This window comes from Podarcis pityusensis (assembly GCF_964106645.2).
Source record: "Podarcis pityusensis genome assembly, chromosome: 10".
NCBI lineage: Eukaryota > Metazoa > Chordata > Lepidosauria > Squamata > Lacertidae > Podarcis > Podarcis pityusensis.
In genome coordinates this window covers 43,358,673-43,380,896 of record NC_138035.1, presented here as the reverse complement: position 1 = coordinate 43,380,896, position 22,224 = coordinate 43,358,673, and the positions used below count along the sequence as shown (strand labels likewise).

Here is a 22,224-nt window from a genome sequence, read left to right as displayed (position 1 = left end):
CCACTGTGTGCATTTCAAAAGATGAAATAGTTTGTAAATAAAGCCTCAGTAGGGGTTGGATATTATATATCTGAATAAAGGTATGGAGTGGGGGGCGGGGGGCAGATCTAGAGAGATTATCTGTTTCCTTTCCTCATTGTAAGCGTTTCAGAGAGAAAGTGTGTGTGTGAAGTAATTTTACATCCTCACAGAAATTATTTTAACAGCTCAGGAAGGACTAGGAATGCACGTTAATTATATTACCTCAAGCTTAGAACAATCAGCAATTTCGCCTTTGGGATAATCCCTGCAGGGCTAGTAGCACACCAACAGCATTTTAAGCTCCGCAGGGCTGCAGGTTTCATGCAGAGCTTACGGTAAGATCTAGGTCCGAAATCACCACACTAGCACTCAGTGTGCTTAAACTCCTTGCAAGGTTGATTAGGAATTGTTGCTGCTGTTTCAAATGTAAGGTGTTGGCACAGCAGAGTGGTCCCTTGCTTTAGTCCATGGGGCATGACCCTGCTAAAATGAAAAATGTCAAGGTTGTAATTGTTCCCCACCATTGTGGATAATCACAGATCTTGCCTCCCCTCCCTTACAATTGGACATCTAGGCATCTGGAGGCACCTCATTGTGTTTCTAGATAGATCCAACCTTAAAAACAGAGTCATGACAGATATTTTCCCCTGAGGGAAGCCCAGCATCTTCCTGTCTCTGCAATATTAAGTGACAGACCAACAAATCAGCATGTTGAACGGTGCTTCACTTCTAAGTCTTGTTCTACCAACAATGGTTCATTGTCCACTTTGTCTTTATATATTTTTAAGTGTTTTTATTCAAGCAAAACTTATCCAGAGATGGAGAGGACATGAGTTTGCGTAGGGTGGGCTAGATGTCAAATTTTGCAGTGCGCAGTCCTATATTTTGAAGGGCTGCCCAGTCTAAGTTTGGTTTGAAGATCTACAGTGGTACTTCGGGTTAAGTATTAAAATTCGTTCTGGAGGTCCGTTCTTAACCTGAAACTGTTCTTAACCTGAAGCACCACTTTATCTAATAGGGCCTCCAGCTGCAGCTGCGCCGCCAGAGCACGATTTCTGTTCTCATCCTGAAGCAAAGTTCTTAACCCGAGGTACTATTTCTGGGTTAGCGGAGTCTGTAACCTGAAGTGTATGTAACCTGAAGCGTATGTAACACGAGGTACCACTGTATAACCGTAAAGAGGGTGTCAGGAGTCAGGCCCTGTGACCAGCAGAGCTTTGCAGGACTGGGGCCTTCCTAAGTTTGTTCTGGAGAGGCAAGGCGCAGCCGCACAGGTGAGGCCACTTGGTAACTCACTGCACCTGGTGGCAAGAGCCGGGAAGGGATATAAGGTCAGCATTTCCCTTTGGCTTTTTGCCACAGCAACTCGTTTCCTGCCTTGCTGCGTTTGGCTCCTTGCTTCCTGATCCTCGGACCTCGGCTCCTTGCTTCTTGACCCTCAGACCCTTGACTTTAGGAAGAACTTCCTGACAGTAAGAGCTGTTCAACAGTGGAAATTGCTGCCAAGGAGTGTGGTGGAGTCCCCTTCTTTGGAGGTCTTTAAGCAGAGGCTTGACAACCATATGTCAGGAGTGCTCTGATGGAGTTTCCTGCTTGGCAGGGGGTTGGACTTGATGGCCCTTGTGGTCTCTTCCAACTCTATGATTCTATGATTCTATTCTATGACTTCATGACTCCCTGCTTCTGGACCCTCGGACCCTTGGCTTCTGGACTCTCATTCCTGCTCCCATTCCACCATCTTGCCCCTGGTCCTGATGTCCTCAGCCGGGACTTTGATCGCTCGTAGACCAGACGGTGACAGAGGGAGAGCAGGGTGGGCCCAATGGCAGAGGAAGAGGAGTGCGGAGGGAGCGCACCACCCTCCGGCAGCGCGATCCCAGTGGGGTGCCATAATGGCTGTTCCCCCACCTGCGCTGGGAGCCACGACCGTAGGATGCGCGCCAGCCCCGCTCCTGCCTGCTCTCTGCCCCCCCAGTGCCAGAGCATGAAGCTCCGCCACTGTGTGGGCCATGAAGTTTGTTTGTTTGTTGATCACATCTATATCCCACCTTTGTCTCCAAGGAGCTTAAGGGTGGCATACATGGTTCTCCCCCTCCTCATTTATTTTGCACAACAGGTATGGTTTTCCAGGTCCTAGTCTGGCACTCTAATCAGTACAGCATGCTGGCTCATCAACAGGTAGAAAAGCACCTGGGCAGCAGACTGAACATGTGCATAGGCAACCTAACCACAATCTTCTCCACTAGAGTGAGATGTACTGTCATTCTTATATGTTATTATAAATTATATTTCTATTTAAATTATATTAATTCATAAATGTGCATGTGTTAAATTAATATAAATTAAGATATGCAAACATTACGCAAATATGTCATCATTTTGGTGAAGTGTGCCCATCTTTCTTTGGCAATGCATAATTGGCCACCCTGGAGATCAGCGAATCAGTACTGCATACAGCTGGCTTTTGCTGCAAATTTACCAAACTGTGTCTCCCCCACCCTTAGCTTGATACTGGTGAGAAAATGGTTGGCTTGAACAGAACCTGATCCCGGGTGGCCCTATTGCTCAAATAATGCTACATTAGTATGCATTCCAGTTTCTCCAAAATAAAGCCAAAGTATCCTTCTAACCGTAGCAGATAACAAGACAAGAGCATCGGTAAGTGCAGGAGGTTTAGATTCAGGGGAAATTTGGAATACAATTGATAGAAATAGGTTTGCTTTCAGGAAATCGGTTCACTTAGAATTCAAAACACACCCAAATGTTTTGCCATCAGAACCATTGGAGACCCTTTTCTGCATCTTCCCATCATTTGATGTTAAGCAGAGGATGACTGGAGGGAAGGCCCATCACTTATGGAATGCCCTCTTCATCTCTCATGTCATTCTGGCACCAGGTGAGTTTTCTTAAAAGTTACACTCTAGCATGTGGTGTAAGATGCTTTTAACCGTGGCTTTATCTGCTCTGCTAAATTTTATTGTCTACTGTGACTGCTGTTCTTCTATTTTTATGGTTTGCAGAAGTCTGTCACACTTAATCAGAAAGTATTCTTAGAGCCTAAGCTTCTTTTATTAAATATTTTTGAAGATTCAAACAAGGAACTACTACTCAAAGAGTTGAGCATGCTTTTATTAATGGCAGCATGGCAGGGAAAGTGTGCTGCATAAAGAATATTAGGACTGGTATTAATGGGAAAAGTCACAATATCAGTCAAGGCTATAACATGGCCAGACTCATTTAACTGCATGTGGCTCTATATATTTCCTCTGTAAATATCAATGTCTGCAATACAACAAGCAGCAATATGCAATAATAGCCATCGTTGTGTTGTTTTGACGCCTACTAAAATGAATTTTGTTTAGGCAAGCCTATGCAGACATGCAATTTTATTATACGTGCTTTTTCTTAAACTGTTTATTTTACCTATATTCTATTTGTTTTAAAATTTATCAATTTTATCAGTATTTTCTGTATTGGTTTGTGCTGTACCTGTCTCCTGACTGCTTAGCATGCTATCCTATTACCTGAGAGTAAGCCTCACTGAACGAAACTGATTAAGTTCTGAGTAGACATTTGTAGGATTGCACTGTAAATTGTTACAATTTGATTTATTTTGGAGTATTTAAAGCCTGGCTGTCAACTATAGTTCTTGAGGTGGCTTGCTATGTATTTAAAACACAATAATGATAATAAAAACAAAGTAAGAGACTTGCCTCTTATTTTGTAATTTGAATCTTTATGATATATTTGTTGTTCTTTTAAAATGTTGTGAGCTGTCCTGAGGGTTGTTTACTATGGGATGGCTAAATAAAACTATTTTGAATGAATGAATGAATGAATGAATGAATGCAAAAACAAACTTGATGTGCCAAAATAACATCATGGGAATTCTTAGGAAATATTAGTTCACTTTCAACACCGAATATATAAATAGCTATAGTAATCATAATTGTGGGCCTGATAATACTCTGAAGTGGAAAACATGTATCATTTGAATAGGCCCTGTCCGTTGTGAACTGAGGTTGCATTATAAAAGCCAGCTTAGGAATTCTTTGGCCTTGATTCATGCTCAGAAAAATCCCCTGAGCTGAACTTGCTTGCCAGTGGTTAGGTATCAGTTTCAAAACAAAACAGTGTATAAGTGTTTACCCTCTGTGAGGAAAGGCTTAAATTATGTTTTTCCTCCATTTGTTTTTAACAGAAATTATCCACTAACAATGCAAATCCCCGCTCTGTTGGAATGGCTAGAAGAGAACAGGGTAAGATCAGTACAGTATACAAGTGACGTGCAATATTGTGAGGGGAAAAATAAGAAAACAATGTTTTTCCCCATTGTTGGGCTGAATAGAATTCAGGAAACGTGGGCTAACAGCTGGATGCAGGTGTGCCCAGTCTACAAACAACATTGTCTGCAACTTGATGAGAGTTTCCAGCAACATCTAGAAATAGTTGTTCATGCCTCTTTTCAAAGTGTTGGCTTTCGTTCATGCAAATATACCCCACATAAAGAGAAATAAGATTGTTCAAAGACCTCAGTTGAATCCTTCACTTGCCCTGACTTTAAGTAAAAAAATATTTACTAAAGGTTGGCTACATAGAAACACAAAACCTAGCAGACCATGATACATATGTTCGACTGGGCTTTCTATAGTATTTGTGCCATAATAATATACACCACACAAGGTCTGTGTGGAATAGAGCCAATGGAGGGAAAAGCAGTGCTTCGGATTCTCCGGGGCCATGCATCATCTCTTCAGGTCATGCTGAAGCCCTGCTCTGTGGCCTTCTTGGATGCTTTCACATGGCCAGAATGTGATAATAGCATTTCGCTCACCTAGATGGATGGAGAGAGGTGTGTGGGTATGCACAGACACCTCTGGCTTTTGCCTGGCTGGAATATAGCCTGCTGTAGAAAGGTAAGAGCCACTTCCATTGCCCCACCCACTTTTGCTTCTTCCTCTGCCCACTTTTCTCTCTGGCTGCAATGTCTACTGGTATGCAGGGACTCAGCTACCTTTGTAAAGAAACAACGATTCGTATGCGCTATAAACATGCAACACCAGATGGTGCCAGAGAGCAGGAAATGTTAAAATGCAATTTTCCGTTAGAGGTTTTCCCCCCCTTTTGTTAGAACAATCTAATTTCTTACTTATTTATAGCGTTTTTTCCTGTGTTTAGATCCACCCCAGTTCCAGAGGGCAGCCCACATGGGAATCTCACCCTCAAGCTGGGGTGGAGGGAAATGACTTAAAACGTGGTTTGGGTGTTCAATTCTCAAGGTACAAATGTATTTTTGGATCATGGCAGAGAGGTTAATTTACTTGATTATGACCAGCATTTGGCACCATCGGAGAAAGAACCCAGAACTTCCTCTGCGTTTTTGTGAAGAAGGTAATCAACATGCTGTGTGATGATCAACGAAGCACCATATTGGGAATGTGAGGTGGAAGAGTTGGCAGCATTTGTACTGGTTTCAGGGATTTTAATTGTTAGGCCCAGAACACCTCAACTTTTGTCATGATGGGGCATGCACTATTCAGACACCCAGGCTCACCTGGAGACTATTGTTCTCAGCAAAAACCACGTAATGCTGCGCATTTCAGATGTCCTCTAGCTTCCCACTTGGCCAGGTCTGCTAAGTGTCTGCTTTGTAATGTAGGCTAGGGCAATGGTTCCTCTGGAAGATTAGCTGAAGGGAGCGTGTCTCTCTTCCTCCCCTTCCCCTGGCGGGAGGTGATGTCACTGGGGTGTTTGAATGAGAACTGTCTTAGTAATAGAGATGAAAAAAGAGAGACAGAGGCCTCTCTTGCTGTCTGCATAATCTAAAACTATTGCTTTGGTGGCTCCCTCCTAATGGGGGACTGTGATCTGTTGGAGAGTTAATACTACGAGCCCATCCATCTTATGCTCAGCCTGCATATATAATGTGTGTAAATAAATCTTAACGTTGCAGAAAATGCCCTCACTCTCCAGTTACCTTTGGTCAAGGAAACCAAAACCACGTATGTTCTGGGCACCCCGCTTGGAGGTTGGGGTGTGCATAACACCATCATTTCAGTTATGTTTCTAGGCTTATAGTAGGAACTGGGACTAGGATTGTGCCAAAGAATGAAATCATGTCAATGTAAAGCACAGTTTTGGGTGTTAGCTTTGGGATTAATAAAGAAAACGGAACACATTTGATTCAGAATAGTGTTTTGTCTCAAAACTTTTGAGAGATCACACAGTGAGAAAACATTCTCGCCTACCGCATTGCCCTGCCCTGGAACCTTCTATCAACAGCAACTTTCTACTATCTCAAATACACTGTGATGCTTAATATGTGATGGAAAGACAAGGTCACATCGACAATGAGCAGCGCTACATCACTCTATGCTCACAATGTCTTTGGCATAATTGGCCCATTTCCACCAGGTCATTCCCTTGCATTAATTATTTTAGCTGAAGCATGAAATATCTACTTTTCTTTTGGATAATATGCTGCAATGGAGGCAATTTGCTGCTTCCGATAGGGCATGAGAGATGCTGATAAAGAGGCCTGCCAGTCATGAGGATTAATTTTCCATTTCAACCTCCTGCCTTGGACTCAGGTCACATCTTGTCAGGCCTTAACTAGACTCTGCTCTTGGTCACCAAGCTCTGAGGCAAGGGCATGGTCTGGACAGGCACTGTCTAGGTCAGAGCAAGCAGATTAGGGTCTCAGGGGCCAGGTCAGGCTTCAGGAAAGCAGATCACAGTCCAAGGGGCCAGAGGCAGCAGCATGAGCCAAAGGCTGAGTTCCAGAGAAGGAAGTGGGGCTGCTGCTGCTCCTAATGAAAGTGGGATGTGTGAGCTTTGAGGCTGTAGCTTTTTAGGGCTAGATGAGCAACAACTGACATGGTGTGATGGTGTCAGCAGACAATTACTGCTGCCTGACCTGGTATCCTTGTGCTGCAATGCTTACTCATTCAGGTATGAGGAGAAAGCAGAGTATTAGGAAATAACTGACTTCTGGGTGCCCCCAATTTGAGGCACACATATATTATGGCACCTTACAATTGTACTGTTGTTTCATATCTTTAACTTAGGTGTAAGTCTGAGTTGTTTCTTGTCTTGTACTGGTTTCTATATGCTTGTACTGATGCTGAACAGGTGTGTTGGTTCCAGTTTTTACATCCTGTCTCACGTGCTACCTAAGTGCAAGGCGGGGAGGGGGGAGCAACTTAAAGGAACTAAACAAAGGGGAGAATGGGTTTTTTATATCAGTGAGCACTGGTGCCTGTTCATCTTTTTATTTTATCCAGGTGGCACCTAGCCTGACCTTGCACAAATTGATCTGTTTTCTTTCTTACACCCACCTTAAGTAGTTCTTGTTGATATTTGTTTTTACTTTGCAATTTTACTAACAGGGTTCTTCAGTGTTCCAGTTTTCACATGTAAGCCCATCACCGGATAACTGTAGCTTCAACTGATCATTTCCAACAAATGCAAATATAATGTGCCTCTGTGTGTGTGTGTGTGTGTGTGTGTGTGTGTGTGTGTGTAGAGAGAGAGAGAGAGAGAGGCTTAATGAAATCCAGAAACCCCACCTTTGGACTCACTAAAGTTTAGCCAAATCATGTCCTCTGTTGCTTTGTAAAAACAACAGCTAAGAGTGTTTGACAAAAAATATAAGAAGGTTGCCTCTCTCCCCCACTGTAATTTAAGCATTGGGATTTTTTTTAAAAAAAATAAAATCTCTCATTACCTCAAACATATTTTTCTTGTCCGGCCTGCAGTTCTAAGGGATGGTTCACACATGCATATACATCACTTCAATACTTGATTACTCGGTACTTGAGAAGATTTGTAGCTAAATATGTGAACTGACACCAGTAATTCTTTTTTACTCTGGCATCCCGTGTTAGAACAGACTGAAATGGAAAGATTAATTTGTAGTGAAATCCTTTAGCTAAGAAGGGTTCCCTCCATCTCATCACTTACTCCATGCTACTGTCTGCTAAATCAAGTACCTCCAACCATCTATCAAAGCTTTGGAAAGGGCTAGAATGGCCACCTTGCCAGGTACTGTTCCAGCCTGTTCAAAGCTATTCATTGTCTAGGCCAGCTGAGTAGCCCAGGCATCCATCCTATTCTGCCTAAGAGAGTTACTGCTGCCTGTTAAGGACTAGTGCCCCCCTCCAGACTAGTGTTTTATTGTGGGTTTATCCTGCAACATGTTCTTGACACAATAACAGTGTGCACCAATGGTGAATAGATTCCGCTTTATTAGTTGTCATGTGATGCTCCCATCACATTATTGCTATCTGACAAAATCCTGTGATTCAACAAAAGTGGAACAAAGATAAAACATTTGGGGTATTTAAAAAGTTAAGGGATTCCAGGAGGAACTTTCGGGATAGGTGCCAAGTGCAAAGGAAGCAGCGTGCAAGGTCCAAAATGTTTGCAAGTGCAAACCGTACTGAGAGCGAAATTGTGTGTGACCCACACCCATAGCAAAAGCAACACGAATTATCATGAATGCACCATAAAAAGGGTAACTGGAGGGCCCCCGAGGGAGGGCACCAGGTTGAGTCCTTGTGGCCCCTCTGTTCCAACAGGTGGTCAGTATTATCAATGGATGAGGTCCGGCAAGACAATGCTGCCTTTAGAGTCAGGTGCTGCTGGTGTTGAATTGGGAGCTCAGGGGAGTCACGTAGTGATTCTCCCCCCCCCCCCCCAGTTCAGGGAAGGGAACTGCAGGCACTTTGAGCTGGGGCTCTGCAGCCAGGCTGATAGCAGAAATCTAGTGTGAGCCACTCCCCTGCTAATGTATTCTCTGAAGCTTTGAGACCTTTTCTCTGTTTAGCCAACTTGTCAGTGGGAGAGGCCACTGTACACGGTGTACATGGCCAGACTACTCTCCCTCTGGTATTTGTCTGGCCTTGGAATTGAGCCATTAGGGGGTTCAGGTGGGGGACAAGCTGGGCAGAATACAATAGCCTCTTTCAACTTATTTGATTCTATAATTAAAAGGAGATCGAAACATTTCAACAATGATGAATATTTTAGCAACAGGCCCATTTCATTTGCTTTGAATATCCACATTACCAGGCAAAAATAATCCTTATCAGCTTGACCTATGTCCATTACAGTTCCATTTCTATGAAACATATATGTAGGTCCTACGAAACCATTTGGATAATCAGAAGTTCAAACAACTGCTAGTTACTGTATTTTTCCGTGTATAAGACATCCCCATGTATAAGATGTCCCCTATTCTGGGGGACTCCAAATTAAGAAAACACTCCTCAGCACTACCCATGTATAAGATGAGCCCCAATTTTAAACCTATTTTTTTGGTTAGAAAACCTAGTCTTATACACGGAAAAATACGGTACATTTGGGCGTGCAGTACACTTAACATATTTATCTGTACAACAAGTATTCGCGAGGATTCAGTATTTGGATGGTGGGTTTTATTAGCAGGATGTAGCTGTGCTTGTGTTTGTGTGGGTGTTAATGAAATCTACAGACTGATGCACCAGCCAGTTCAGCCAGTGAGATGTTTTAATTCCTTTACTATGTGGCATTAATTTCCAAACTCTAGCAGTGTTCCAAATAATTTCAATTTGCATTCATTTCTTAAACTGATTTTAGCTCGATTAAACATATTTCTTCCTGCTAAGCGCCTCTTTCACGCGGAGTGTAAAACAATAATCCCATTGTAATGCTTATTGGCAGTGACCCTCAACAAAAGAATGATGAAGAAACTGGAATTAATGAGGCAATTTGGTGGGCACCTGGATTCAGCACACCTGGGAGGCTGCTGTTGGGGTGGCAATGTTGATTAAGGGCTCAGCTGAGCATTAGAGGGCTAACACTGCAGAGGTCTCAACTGAGCAATTTTGCTGAAACCAACATTGACTGCAACAGCACTCAGATTTTGGGCAGAGCCATGCATTTATGCTTCTAGGGTTATATGCAGTGGAGAAAACCATGCCCAGAATTAGGCCTGCGGATTACAAGAGGTAAATTCAGCAACCATGAGGGAAATTGCAGATTGTGCCCAAGTCCTAAACTGGCAACTGTGGAAGCCACTGTGTTGTAGTGGTAAACCTGCTAAATTAGGACTGGTTCAGTTTCCCACACAGTTATGAGGCTAGCATATCCTCCAGCATTTATCCAATGAAAACAGGGACGTCCTATTCAATAATAATAATAGCTTTATTTTTGTAATGGTTCTAGGGGTTGCTCGTGCGTAAGCCGGTGCTTATCTCCCCGGCTGGGTGCAAACACCTGGCTGGGTTGCCTAAGTGAACCTTTTCTGTCCGGACAGCCACTCACCCGTGGCTGACTCAATCGCTGGCAGAATCCGTCAGTGGGCGTTTCTTAAACTTCTTCCAGCAAAGAAGCTCTTTGACGCCTAGTCTCCTCCTACCTCCTACTTTCTCTGCGCGAAAGCCTTCTGCGCAAGGAGGGCGTGGGCAACGGAGGACCCCTACTCTCCCCGCTGGTCCCAGGCAAGGAGTCATGGGACCGCCTCGCCGCTTCCCCCATCTGCCCCCCTTCTCCACTGGTGCTACGCTGATTCTCTTCCCCAGAAGATGGGCTGCTTCTCCCAATCCCTGGACGCTCTCTGGAATCCCTCTGGCTTTTGCTCTCTCCCTCCGGCACTGATGGCAGTTCCCTGACAATTTTTTATGCCTCAGCCACTCTGGGCGGCTTCCAACATATATAAAAACATGACAAAACACTGAACATTAAAAGACTTCCCTATACAGGGCTGCCTTCAGATGTCTTCTAAAGGTTGTATAGTTACTTAGCTCCTTGGCTGGGGGGGGGGTCATATAACTCCATACCCTCCAACATTTCTCCAATGAAAATAGGGACATCCTAAGGAAAAGTGAGATATTCCAGGATCAAATCAGAAACTGGGATGACTTCTGTAAATCTGGGACTGTTCCTGGAAAATAGGGACACTTGGACAGTCTGCGCTAGCTGTGCTCATCATCAGCCTAAGGTAGAAAAATCAAGTTATAGTATGCTTCAATCACGGGACATCAGTTGTTGCTGGACTTCAACTACCATCATTCTTGACCATTGGCTAAGATGGCTGGGGATGAAATGGAATTTTTCACTTTTCCAAATGTGCACACTGGCCCGAAAAGGTTGGCAACCTCTGATTTCTACCAAAAAAAATTAACAGCGCAATCCTATAGCATTTATTCAGAAGTACGTCCCATTATGTCTGATGATGCTTCCTCCCTGGACTAGTAAATGTATTGAGCATTGTAGCTCTGGTCTCTGAAAAATATTATCTGAACAAAGCCAAGAACACACAGACAAAACCCCCATGCAATATTTGATTGATTTTGAAACGTGCACATCTAATAATGTTGCACAGGCAAGGATCAAATGTTACATTTCCCCCCTCCTGAAATTAGTGTATTCAACAACAATAATTTACAGCAACAACACTTTGGGTGCCCTGGGAGCAACAGTTTGTTAAAGAGGAGCCTAGCTGATATAGGGGTAGAGAAAGAGGCAGGCAGAACAGAGAAAGAGGGTGAGGATGCTGAAAAATGAGCTTCTAGCATTAAAGAACTCAGTATAGCATTCAAAGTTAATTTGTAATTTAATATTAGACCCCTTGAGGACCCCTTAAAAACACCACTGGGATCCTTGGTCTTTACTGAGATATTAAGCTGGTCAAAACCACTCAGTTTCGAACCAAATAACCTTATGTTTTGTTGGTCCACAATTCTCTGGCTTCCTAAGTTTCTTTGCTTCTAGAAAGTCCCCACCCCTTCACAGCTGGTCCTGTGCATGTAACAGAAGTTGACACAAAGAAATGAACAGGTGAAGCTTTCAGCATCAGTTTATTTAGCTTTTTTTTGGGGGGGGGGAATCATTTGCCTAATATCTTTGTGTCAGACAGCTGTCAAGGCAAGGTTAAAAGATGGTAAACTATCCTATTTGCTCAACCACAACTCCAGGCGTTCTGGACACTGGGACCCAATCCACATGGGCACCCTCCCTCCCAGGATTGCTTCTTGCTTGCTCATGGGGTGCCTGGCACAAGAACCAACCTGTAGGCACTCCTTTACTTTTGCCCCTTTATTATGGGATTTCCAGTGACTCCCCCCCCTTACTTATTATGTTGTTTTGCACTGTGTTTTTCATCTGAAGCAGCTATGCAGTTGCCGTATTATTGCTAGAAGCCCCATGGAGGCTTTTTGGCAGAGCTAGTGATAGTGGGAGGAGGAATGAGATGAGTATGGAAACCGATTTGGGGGTTGGGCCCCGTTGCTTAGGAGATATACCAGTGACAGCGGATGAGATGTCGGTTGTGGCAGCACAAACAGACCCAGCCTACTTGCTGGTTTTGTTGTAGGTCTTTTTTTTTGTAGTTTTATACGCTGATATTTTGAGATTATTTTAACGTTGTTTTGGACATTATCAGTTTGCCAGCTATCATGAAATTAGAATGTAGCTTAAAGGCAACTGCATGCAACTTGAGGGTGACTTAAAGGAGATAGGATAGCCACCTTCAAATATCTAAAGGGCTGTCACATGGAGGATGGAGCAAGCTTGTTTTGGAGGCTAGGACCCGAGCCAATGTCTTCAAGTTACAAGAATGGAGATTCTGACTAAACATCAGGAAGAGTTTTCTGACAGTAAAAGCTGTCCGAGAGTGGAATGGACTCCCTTGGGAGTCCAGTGGTGGACTCTCCTACCTTGGGGGTTTGTAAGCAGAGGTTGGATGACCATCTGCCATGCATGATCTAGTTGAGATTCCTGCATTGTGGGGGGTTGAACGAGGTGACCCTCTGGGTACCTTCCAGCTCTGCAGTTCTATGATACCTCTGTCTATGCCAGTTTGCTGGCATGCACTGAAAGCAGCAGAAGCAAAAACACCACTGAAAGCAGCAGAAGCAAAAACACCAGCTTTTCTTGATACACAGGGCCTTGAAGGTGCTGTGAAGGCACATATGCCAGGAGAACAGGGTGTGTAATCCATTGGTAAGGCCCTGCATACTCAGCTCCTGTTTTAAATGTTCTGTGTATTGCATTTACAAGAAACAGCACATTTTGTTTCTACACCTCAGAGCACTGCTAATGGATGTTTTAATGCTTCAGGATAGAGCACAGAGCTTAGGCCTTCCTGTCAGATCTGGCTGCCACAAGTCAAAAGCCACTGTTGCAGTCCAGGCAAAGTTCCAGTTTGAAGAGGAAGTCTTCCATAGTCCTTCCAGGTCGGGGTGGGTGGGTGGCGAGAGGCAATGGCCAATCTGGGCAATCCCAGCCACTCCTGAGAGGCAGGTTGCTTCCAGATGGTCTGTTTACTGAGTATTCATCCTGATCTATTTGCACAAAGTTTGCGGGGCAGACAGTTAGATGATATTGGGTAATTATTGAGCGTTCATTGGACTTTGCCTGTGGGAAGGTTATATGGCACCACGTCAAAAAAATGCAACCCCACGCCTTCCAGTGTGCTTTCCCCCAGAAATGGGTTTGTTGTGCAAGAACAGCAAATCAACTTCAATTACTTTGATTTGAATTAGCCAGTCTTTCACAAGTTCTACTGAATATGCCTCAGGGCCAAGTCTGCTCCTGGGCTATATCCGTTTACATGTAATATGTGTATACTGTCCTACAGCCTACAAATAATAAGAGACAGAGATACTAGCAGGGATACAACAGATAATAAGGGCAATGATCAACGACACTTATTTAGTACGAACACTACTGAGAACTGTACAAACTGCACAGACGCCACCTGTAGCTATCTTGGTCAGGTGCAGGCGATTTTGCCTACTCTGAAATAAGTAGGCTAAACTGTGGTGATTGATATCCTGATAGCCTTTCCACACTTGCCATTTATAGTGGCATAGTTTCTGTCTGAGCTGACGTTATTTAGAGGTCATTTGAAGATGATTGTCTGTTCTGTTGGTGCATGCCGCTGTTATTAGAGAGTGAATGCAGGGTTTTTCCAGTGCACACTGATGGTAGGTTGTGCCCAAACTGAGAAAATTTCCATGGCTGTGATCCTCAAGTTCGAGCCAGTAAATGTTGGAGTTACCAGCATGCACACGGAGACAGACATTTTGCAGTTTTTGTGTGTGCATATTTAATACCTAGCGCTCTGGAATTCTAATCTTGTGGAAGTGTAGAAGATCAGAAGAGGAACTACATGTCTGCTTGAGATACAACAAGCCTGGTTATTGTGACAAAATTTTGTCTGCAGCTAATGATTGCTGTCATGGGCAGTACTTTGACTCAGTGCCATCATCTTTATCTGCCATATCTCTTCTCTGAACTGACTTCACATGTGGACAACTTGTAGCAATCAAGAGAAAAATGGGACAAAACGTCTCTCCAAAACCATGCCCACCAACCCCCAACCCCTCCATACGAAAAATGCAGCATGATGCTTGTACATATGAAATGAAAACATTGAAGATTTAGTCTGGACTTTCCGCAAAATTGTTGTTGTTGTTTATTCGTTTAGTCGTGTCAACTCTTTGTGACCCCATGGACCAGAGCACGCCAGGCACTTCTGTCTTCCACTGCCTCCCGCAGTTTGGTCAAACTCATGTTTGTAGCTTCGAGAACACTGTCCAACCATCTTGTCTTCTTGTCGTCCCCTTCTCCTTGTGCCCTCCATCTTTCCCAACATCAGGGTCTTTTCCAGGGAGTCTTCTCTTCTCATGAGGTGGCCAAAGTATTGGAGCCTCAGCTTCACGATCTGTCCTTCCAGTGAGCACTCAGGGCTAATTTCCTTAAGAATAGATGCGTTTGATCTTCTTGCAGTCCATGGGACTCTCAAGAGTCTCCTCCAGCACCATAATTCAAAAGCATCAATTCTTCGGCGATCAGCCTTCTTTATGGTCCAGCTCTCACTTCCATACATCACTACTGGGAAAACCATGGCTTTAACTATACGGACCTTTGTTGGCAAGGTGATGTATCTGCTTTTTAAGATGCTGTCTAGGTTTGCCATCGCCTTTCTCCCAAGGAGCAGGCGTCTTTTAATTTCGTGACTGCTGTCACCATCTGCAGTGATCATGGAGCCCAAGAAAGTAAAATCTCTCACTGCCTCTATTTCTTCCCCTTCTATTTGCCAGGAGGTGATGGGACCAGTGGCCATGGTCATCATTTTTTTGATGTTGAGCTTCAGACCATATTTTGCGCTGTCCTCTTTCACCCTCATTAAAAGGTTCTTTAATTCCTCCTCACTTCCGCAAAATAGAAAGCACTATTTTAGTGCATTATTCCAGAATACTAGCTGAATAATGACAAAGCTTTGTGGCTGCATGCCAAAAACCTGAAAAAGTAACAACTACACCACTAAAAACGGTTAGTGCAGAAAGACCCTGAGTGGTCATTCTCAGGGTAAAGGATTGGACCTCATTGACCTCCTCTAGACCCATGATTATACAGGGTGGCAACATGTTATTGTAATTAGAATAAACTAATTTTATTAAGTTTTCCTAATCTGGTTAACAAGGCTAAGTGTAGGAGGGATGTGTAAAATTACATTAATTTTGCTTATGGAAAAAGTAAGCCAGTAGTGATTCATATTGCTGGCTCTTTGGCAGAAGGTGTGAAGAAGATCCTGAAATAGGAGTGAATGCAAGGTGATAATCTGCCTTTTCAAATGTGCAATAAACATTGAGCCTTGATTGAAAAAGGTGCTATTTCGAATACCAGAATTGCTTTGCTCTGAAATGCTATTTATTCCTAGCACCTGATAGGAGGAATGAGTCAACTTCTAAGCAAAATGACCTATCCCCAACTGCAGTTGTAAAATACAAGGTTAGGTTATGCTTCAACTGCAGAGAAAAAGAAAAGAAGGATTTTATTTCATGCATTTTGTTGGAAATAGTGGCATTTCCTTCATGTTTCTCTCTGCTTTACGGGTTTCTTCCCGATGACTTGTTCAATGAGCATTCAGCTTGATTTGTTTGCACAAAGTTTGCAGGGAGATTAGCCAACACTATGTATTTAGCATTCATTCTGGATTTTTTTGTGAGGTGGTTAGATGTTGTTGCATGTGTCTGTCAAATTCTAGTGCGTTTCCCCATCCCTTACCTTATCAGAAGAAGTTGGTTTTTTTTGGGGGGGGGGGAGCGGTTGTTGCACAGGAGCTCCAAATCAATATTAGTTGTACAACCTGAATTTGCTATTCTGTGACTGAAGCCCACCCAAAAGAGTGAGAGCCTGTAAATGTGCTCATTCTTTTTAAAGAAATCCAAAGAGCTGGAAGGGACTCTTCCCTACTTTCATGGCAGCCTTATAAGATGCTCAGTTCAGGACTACTTGGCCAAGCATGCCACTGTCTTTCTGGCATGACATCTCCCAACTCAAGATATTACTCATATGGCCGTCCACTGAGTGTCTGAGTCTAATCTGAACAAGTATCTAATCTGAACTACACTCTAATATTATAGTATTATAATATTATATATAATATTATAATATCATCACAATGGCTGGATATGTCCATGTTTATTTTTGTAGGGTCACACCCACACCATATATTTAAAGCACATTTAAAGCACATGGCTTTACCCAAAGAGTCCTGGGGACTGTATTCTCACAGAACTACAGTTTCCAGGGCCCTTAACAAACTACAGTTGCCAGCAATCTTGCAGATTGCCTTCGGCACCGCCAAAAACTTTCCTCTTGTTTGTAGCTGGGTCTCTCCCCCCCCCCCAAACACTGCTGGGCATAGGGCCACCAATTTTGCTTCAGAAAGAAATGAAGAAAAATTGAACTCTGTTTTATTTCAGCATTATTTTTTTTGGAATATTGGATAGGATACACTTAGCTCAGAGGGGATATTATTGACAAATGCGTTAGTGAGCATGATATGCTGCAATTATTGACTTAGGTTCAAGTTCTTCTTCCCACCGTGAATTATTCTCTGTTACATAATAATCTGGCTCCGCCGTAAAGATTTTGCACTTCATCTTTCTCCCCTTGAAGCTTTCTCCTCACTAGCATGGGGTTAATGCCAGCATAAAACAGTGTGAGGGAAGGCAAGGTAAACTGTAAAGGCGGAAGCAAAACAGGAGAAGATGTTCATAGATGCCATTCCTTTTCTGTAACACAGCAACTGTTGCTGTTGCTCAGTAACGGTCAAGGATTGATTTCCGGACATAATTTTATAGAAATCTACACATAAAAAGGCAGCCCTGCATCACAAAGATTGCACTGTATGAATGATAACACATATTACCACAGTGCAGCTGGTGACTAAGAAAACATTTTGTCGAGGGTAGTGCTCCTGTACCCTGTAGATTACGTGCCAGAGATTCCATTAGAATGGTGTAATGAACACTTGAACTCTGTAATGTGTGGGTGATCTCCATCTGTGCTTTAAACCTTATTGATCTCTGAACAATGGAGACAAGATTAAATGGTGAACCTTAAGCCTCATGCAATCTGCTATTTAGGCAAATAGAAACGGCATTTTCAAAAAAGCACAAAAAGCCTTAAACCACAACCTGTAACCACATGACAAGCCATATTCTGGCTTACCATGTGGCGCGAACCAGGCTTTTGTGCTTGTCCAACAGTCAGCATTTTCACCATTTCCCTGCCATTACTTTGCTCATTTCTTCTTTTTCTTACCCGTTTCCTCTCAGTGTTCTGGGCGAAGCTCTTACTCACCCACCTTCCTTCTTGAGGAGGGTTGCCATCCTATCTGAGAAAAAACAAAATACAATGGCTATTCATATTTTCATGACATGTTACTGGTAGGGATGTTGGAGAATTCCAAGGGAAATGGGAGAGGAAATTGCCAATACAGTGGTACCTCGGTTTTTGAACACTGACGAACATTTCGGAACTTGAACGCCATAAACCCGGAAGTAAATGCTTCAGTTTTTGAACATGCCTTGGAAGTCGAACATACTATGCGGCTTCCGCTGAGTGAAGTACCTGAAGCCTGGCTGTCAGCTATTGAGTTTCAGTTTCTGACCGTTTCGGAACTCGAACAGTCTTCTGGAACGGATTACGTTCGAAAACTGAGGTACCACTGTATTACCACAGTTTCTCTCTGGTCGGGGACAGAGGGTGGCGCTTGGGGGGGAATTGTCATCGCGCCACTCCTTGGTGTGTGGAGTACCTCAGGGTGCGATACTCTCCCCGATGCTTTTTAACATCTTTATGCGCCCCCTCGCCCAGCTTGTCCGGAGTTTTGGGCTGGGTTGCCATCAGTATGCTGATGGCACCCAACTCTATCTGTTGATGGATGGCCATCCTGACTCGGCCCCAGACACACTGACCAGATGTTTGGAAGCTATGGCTGGATGGTTACGTGGAAGCCGGTTGAAGTTAAATCCTTCAAAGATAGAGGTCCTCTGGCTGGGACGAGACGATATGGGATTGGGGGGGGGCAACTCCCATCTCTTGCGGGGGTGCAATTAGTGCCAGCACCGTCCGTTAACAGTTTGGGTGTAATCTTCGATACCTCCCTCTCTATGGAGGCACAGATTACAGCTATAACAAAGGCGGCATTTTTTCATCTCCGCCAAGCTAAGCAGTTGGCCCCTTATCTCTCTCGCCCTGACCTAGCCACTGTGATCCACACGACGGTCACCTCCAGACTGGATTATTGTAACTCGCTCTATGTGGGGCTGCCCTTGAGACTGACCCAGCGGGTGCAGAATGCCGCGGCGAGACTCCTTATGGGGTCTTCGCTGCGAGATCACATTCATCCGGTACTATACCAGCTGCACTGGCTCCCGGTGGAGTACAGGATCAGGTTTAAGGTGCTGGTTTTAACCTTTAAAGCCCTATACGGCCTAGGACCCTCGTACCTACGGGACCGCCTCTCCTGGTATGCCCCACAGAGGAACCTACGGTCTGCAAATAAAAACATCCTGAAGGTCCCAGGCCTCAGAGAGGTTAGGCTGGCCTCAACTAGAGCCAGGGCTTTCTCGGCTGCAGCTCCAATCTGGTGGAACGCTCTGTCACAAGAGACTAGGACCCTGTGGGACCTGACATCTTTCCGCAAGGCCTGCAAGACAGAGTTGTTCCACCAGGCCTTTGGTCAGGGCCCAGCCTGACTCCCTCCTCTGGCAACCTGCACAGAATTTTGCTTAACGGTTGCCATTAATTTGATTTTAATTAATTTTTATAATGAAATGTTTTAGAATGTTGGATTATTTGATTGTTTGATTATTTGATTGTTGTTAGCCGCCCTGAGCCCGGCTTCGGCTGGGGAGGGCGGGATATAAATAAAATTTATTATTATTACTATTATTATTATTATTATTATTATTTGTTCCACACCCAGAACAGAAACAAATCCAGTGAATACATTCGGTCTTTGCAGTTGTTGTTGCTTTCTGTCTGCAAATGATACATACTGTATCTGTATTTCCTTTGCACTGAAATTAATGGGGTGGGAGAACACAATCAGAAGTTACATAATTTTGCCACAATGGAAGGTTTTGGTGGAAGGTGAACTGGAGCTGAATGAAAACAGTGCTGCATGCAATAAATACAGACCAGAACAGAAAATGGCGCCATCTTACATCCCAAATTACTGATAAATTACTACTTATCTCCATGCCAGAAAACGTTTCACTTGCTAAATTTCTGTATATCAGAATATCAGGGCTGGGCCCTAAAAAGAGAATAAAAAAACAGCAATGCTTTTCATTCTATTGTTAATATAAGAGATCCTACATGTGTTAATTCATGTGTATATTTAAAGTTTAAAATTTCTAATTGCATACCATCTGAGGTCAAAATAAAAACAAGAACAATAATCTGCTTAGGTTTGGCTAAAGCCATATAAGTAGCAAGCCTCAAAGGGATTTGTTTTTAATATCTCATTTCTCTTAACTTTCTGCTCTCACTCAATTTAGGATAAAATAGATGGCTTTGTGCCTTGGAGAATACAATACAAATGCACACACACTCCATTCAACACATTCAGTTCTTGATTTTTACAAGCCTCTTATCTTTTGTGCTACTTCTTTTTCTGCAGCAGAATTAGCAGGTGGACTAATATGCATATGAGGCTGAAAAAGGACCCAAAAGAAATACTTGAAATTCAAAATCCATTGCTGGAGTTCTGAGGGGTTCCTTCTATACCCAAGATGCCAAAGGCCTTTTCCAAATGCTATTTTATATGCACCAAGCACCGCTATTGTGAGGTGATTTAATTCCCTCAGCTAATTTATATTTACCTATTCTTGTCTCTTCCTCGAACACTGACATCACAGCTTTCTAATAATTTATGAAAATGTGAGGAAAACGCATATGTGTGTGTAACGAGGATAACTTTCCCAGGGCTTTCAATTAACATATGCGTTCAAATAGGGATATCCCTTGGTTTTGCCGTTTGTAATAAGAGGACAATGTTGTTGCTTTATTTTGCTATAAAATCCACTTTAGCCTCCATGCTCTTATAAAAGCTCTTGCCCCAAAATGCTAGTTATTGATAGATTCCATAAAATATAAATATTTATTGATAGATTCCTGTGTGCATTAGACGTTTTTCAAATATATTCTTGAAAGGAATGACACTATTTAAGTCCCACAAAATTTGTTCTACCACCTGAGGAGGGTAGACAATTATTTAGCATTTTATTAGTATGTAACAAGAGCTTATAGTGATTGGTGTGATAACAGCTAAAATCTTGCATCGCAACAGCCCCTCTTTTGTGGGTGGGGTGGCTGCTCCTGCCTTGCTGGCTTACTAGCAAGGTGCTTTAGTTAAGCTGAAAATATTGTAGGGGCATTTGCTATAGTCTACACTCTCAAAGGACTATTATATTTGTAGCACAATGCTTTCATAGTGGTTGTGTGTATGGACTGTAAAATGGAAAATGGAGAAAATTTACCCACGATGATAAGAATTTTCTTTTCCATAGAAACACTTTGGGTGGGGCGCTGGGGGTGGGAAACATCTTTGGCAACCCTAGCTGCCCTCTTAAATGATGACTCATCTATATATATTCCTTTTGCCAGTGTAAACAGACAGTTGAGTACTAGCTTGTGAACAACAGATTAATTTTGTACTGAAGAGTTTGGAAACCTCTTTATAATTTCACCACTTGGGAAAGGTCTTTTTATTATTATTATTATTTCTTCTTCATGACTTCTTGGTTTATTTCTGTCGCAACAATAATGAAGCCACTGGTATTCTTTTTGTTCATAACTCCAGCAGGAAAAGATGGCTAAAACGTCTTAGGTATTAATGGAATAGACGTCTTTTAAAAAAAACCAGTCTGATATAGCTTGTAAGTAAATCTTGGTCAGTTGCGAAAAGCCATTTAGGTTCAAACACTTTGTTTTAGGTTCAAACGTTTTGTTTTAATCGTAACTTAGCAAGTTCAGTAAGTAAAATAGGCTAATCGTTTAGGTTTGCTTCAGTTTGCTAGAAGTGTAGCCACAGACATACCCACGGGCTCGGACTTCTCGTCAGCGGAGGGTTGCAGGAACTAGCACCGAAGAAGTTCTCCCCCTTCTCTCCCTTCTTGCTCTTCTTTTAAGAGCTTGAAAATGGTCTGGGGGTCCTCTTCTTCGTGCTGCAGCAACGCCATATCACCCTGGAATCTCCTTCCAAGGCTTCGGGGTCAGCTTAGCCTTAGCTCCCCCTTCTAGCTCCGCTAACGAACGCGTACCTCCCGACCTTGGCAAAGTGGGAGAGACGCATCTGTCCGTGAGCAAAGACTACGCGGAAGTCTTCTATACCATTGCTTGTGATAAAGTAAATTTGCCGCTGCCTGGAAATTTTACTTGAAGATAGAGAGATATAAAAATACCTAAAATAAATAAATCTCTACATTCTTGCCAGTTGGTGCATAGTCTCTGGGACAAATGACAAGCACTCTAGAGCTTAATTTTAGTAATATTCAATTCAATAGCTTTGAAAAAACAAGGCTACCTGTGTTTATTTGTATGTTCTTTCAATGATTGCATGCTCCATTACGCCCCCCTGTGACAAAGTTTCTAGTTATGGGGTCCGGACAGAACTCAGAACTTCTCCTAACCTGATGACTGTTCAGAAAACAGGATAATGGAAGTATCCTCAGACACCAGAGGAGAACTCTCATCCACACACTGAGAATGTGTGAACAGAGCCTTACTTGCTTATTTTCTAACAGAATGTAGATTCCCGTTTAAATATTAGGATCAGCTTCTTAAATGTATGAGCAATTCAAGAAGGGAACAAGCTGCCTCAGGAGTTTGTGGGCTGTTTTTCTTTGGAGGTCT

At 43.1% G+C, this 22,224-nt stretch overlaps 1 long non-coding RNA gene across 1 annotated transcript in view; it reads left to right on the top strand.

Moving 5' to 3' along the window:
- The first annotated feature begins 1,853 nt into the window (after positions 1-1,853).
- LOC308457477 overlaps positions 1,854-22,224 on the top strand; it is a 31,280-nt gene continuing 10,909 nt past the window's right edge. The window contains exons 1-3 of the long non-coding RNA XR_013976931.1: positions 1,854-2,137; positions 2,798-2,917; positions 4,223-4,280. This is a non-coding gene — a long non-coding RNA (uncharacterized lncRNA). The remainder of the gene's footprint in view (positions 2,138-2,797; positions 2,918-4,222; positions 4,281-22,224) is intronic.